Source organism: Mus musculus, chromosome 6 (genome assembly GCF_000001635.26).
Source record: "Mus musculus strain C57BL/6J chromosome 6, GRCm38.p6 C57BL/6J".
NCBI lineage: Eukaryota > Metazoa > Chordata > Mammalia > Rodentia > Muridae > Mus > Mus musculus.
In genome coordinates this window covers 124,264,435-124,268,025 of record NC_000072.6, presented here as the reverse complement: position 1 = coordinate 124,268,025, position 3,591 = coordinate 124,264,435, and positions in this window count along the sequence as shown.

The following is a 3,591-nucleotide window of genomic DNA, read 5'->3' as shown; positions in this document are numbered from 1 at the left end:
TGACAGCTGCCAGTTGAGCCAGCAAAATTTGTTGAAAATGCTGTCTTTTTTCTACTTGGATGGTTTTAGCACCTTTGTCAAAGATCAAGTGACCATAGGTGTGTGGGTTCATTTCTGGGTCTTCAATTCTATTTCATTGATCTACTTGTCTGTCACTGTCACTGTACCAATACTGTGTAGTTTTGTTTTGTTTTGTTTTGTTTTCTCCCCCCCCCCCCCACAATTGCTCTTTAGTACAGCTTGAGGTTGGGGATGGTGACTCCACCAGAGGTTCTTTTATTGTTGAGAATAGTTTTTTTCTATTCTAGGTTTTTTTTTTGATATTCCAGATGAATTTGCAAATTGCCCTTTCTAATTCGGTGAAAAATTGAGTTGGCATTTTGATGGGGATTTCATTGAATCTGTAGATTGCTTGGGACCCTCTGCTGAGTTTGCACTCAAGATGGCACAGGGCGAACCCCAGCCACTTGTCAGGCAGGTGTCCTTTGTCCCTGTTCCTGCTAGCACAAGACCCTCTGGGTTTTTTGGAACAGATGTTGCGTTCCACTCACCAGTGATCTCAAGATCCTGGGTGTGCTAGGGCGCCTGCAGAGTGGGGAGTCCTGAGCATCACTTATTTTTAGCTACAAAGTATGTATGCTTTGTAATATTTCAGCGGTGCATAGGAAACTGGAAAAATGTATCCTTTCTTCTCTTAGACATCATGGAATAGCTTGAAGAAAATTATTCCACTAATTCAATGTGCCTCTCTTTGATTAAGACCTTATTCATAAGTAGAAATGGGGTACGAGATTTCAGTTAGCACTCTGTACAATCTACAGTCTTGGAATATTAGATATTTGAGTCGGGTGGTTGGGTTATTTAGGCCTGCACCAGGTAGTTACACAATCATCAATTATTTGGTCAGAACAGCCCTTCTTGAATTCTGTGGATGGAATATGCCATGGTTTTCACATGTCTGAAAGGGTCAGAATGGCCACTTTCCATGATCTCTTGAAACAGTTAGCATGTGACTTCTTTTGAGTTATAAGCAACACTTATGTTAGAATTTGCTTGAGTTTTGAGAACATAACATGTGCTGTCTACTTGTTTTTCCATGCTAAGGGTCGGCTATTTTGGTGCAAGCTTAGAGAGTAGGGAGTCTCAGCTGAGAAAATGCCACATGTAAGTAGGCCTATGGATCACTTTCTTGGTTAATGATTGATGGGGAAGATCCTTGCCCATTGTGGGTGCTGCTACCCCCATGTAGGTGGTCCTGGGGTGTGTAAGAAATCAAACGGAGTGATTAATGAGGTGTGAGCAGGGTTTCTCCATGGCCTTAACTTCAGCTCTGGTCTCCAGGTTGTTGCCTCAAGTTTTTGCCCTGAGCCTCAATGGATTGTGACCGGGATGGCTAAGTTAAATAAACGTTTCATGCACAAGTTGCTTCATGGTTTCATCACAGCAATAGAAATTGCAACTAAGACATAACAAATAATAATAAAAGTAAATCTGCTTCCTGAAGCTTATGTTGAGATACAAATCATTAAGTACAATGCAGAGTGTGGGGTACATCAGTGAGGCTCCTTCTTGTCTATGATGGAAACTCAGTTCAAGTAGGTTTGATATGCAAAAGTTAGCAGAGCTCACAGAACAAAAGAGCTTCTAAAGGGAAAACACCAGAAGTGAGGATCTGATGTTTCCAGAACATTCTCCTTTCTGTTTCTCTCAAATGCCTGCCTATTTCCACTGGCCATTGCTTTTACTAGGGAAATAAGGGCAGAGGAGAGTCACTGAATAGTGGGAGGGTCAAAGGTCAGTATTTGCCGGGAAGAATACATTTTGCTTCTCTATGAGTGAATATACTCAATTCTAATGAAGTATGTATTTCAGAAACAGAAGAAGTAAATTTGAGTGAATTCACCAAACAGAAATGGTAAAATTTAAGGCAGTGAACGTGCTGGCTACCTCGAGTTGCTCACTACTTAATATACATGTGAGTCAGAACACTAAGTGTATATCATAGACACAACATTAGTTTAACCTAAGAAGTACAAAGATTAGACAAAACAGCAACAGGAAGAAAAGAAATACAGGAATGTGCCTTTCAATACAACGAAGACTTTGGATGCAGCCCAGCTGCCTTGATCCTGATGAAGGAAGGACATGAGGGCCAGGACCACTGTTGACCACCCATTATGGGCCAGGAAGAGCGAAGCAGTAAGAGAGAACATGCCATTTGGACACAGTGCTTCTCCTGAGGGATTGGACACCAGAGGACATGACGCTTGGTAGAAAGTATGAGTCGTCTACCAACATTATGAAATAGAAATACCTTATTGTGGAGACATGCAAATGTGGTGACTAGGTTATTTGAAAAAAAATTTAGAATGATGTTTTTGATATGAGCATAGGCTTTTTGGTCAGTTTCTTTTAAACAAATATGCATTTGATGGAACACAGGGCAATATCCAAATTATTGCTACTCATATTTTATTTTCCACAAGTTATTCTTAGCAAGGAAGAGTCAGTGTGCGGAGCTTCTGAAGAAATTGTGAGGAAGACAGACACTATCAGGGGTTAAGATATGCATGAGATAGCCAAGGAGCATGAGATAGCCAAGGAGCATGAGATAGCCAAGGAGCATGAGATAGCCAAGGAGCGAGAAAAGGATTGTGATCTTAAGACATAGTGTAAATATAGACTCAACGACATTATATATTGATGTATATACATGTATGCATACATATAAGAATTTAACATATAAGAATAATGCTTTTTTTATTACTTTATCTTCTCATATGTTATATCCCCACCACAGTTTCCCCTCACTCCCTCAGTGCCCCTTCTCCATCTCCCATACCTCCTCCCTCCCCATCCACTCTTCCTCAATTTCCCTTCAGAAAAGATCAGGGATATCAACCAAACATGGCATATCTGGCTGCAATAAGATTAGGCACCTCCCTCATATTAAGGCTGGATAAGACAACCCAGTAGGAGGACAAGGGTTCCCAGACATACATTCAGAGAGCCTAGGTTAGACCCAGACAGGCTCTTCGATCGTCAGTTCAGTCTCTGTGAGCCCCGAGGAGCCCACGTTTGTTGATTCCGTGGGTTTTCTTATGGTGTTCTTGACCCCTCTGCTTCCTACAATCCTTTCTTTGATTCTACATTGGGATTCCTCCAACTCCACCTAATGTCTGGCTGTGGGACTTGGCTTCTGTTTTCATCAGTTGCTGGATGAAGCCTCTCATCTTAACACATGGATGGAGGCCGGAAGATAACTTTGGGTATCGGCCCTCACCTTTCTCTCTCTTTGAGATAAGGTATTTCTTTTTTTTTTGAGGGGTTGCCACTAGACACACCAGTCTAGCTGGCCCTCCAGCTTCTGCACACATTTCTCTCCGTCTCCTATCTCACAGTAGGAGTACGACAGTGCAGAAGCAAGCCATCGCACAACGCTTTCTGTGGGTCCCAAGGATTCTGACACAGGCCTTATACTTGCACAGCAAGTGGTTACCCACTGAGCCATCTTCCCTTCCCTCTTCTTCTATTCTAAGGACACTAGTCATGCCAGATGGAGGGTAATGAGAGGTATTAGGGAATTCCTGG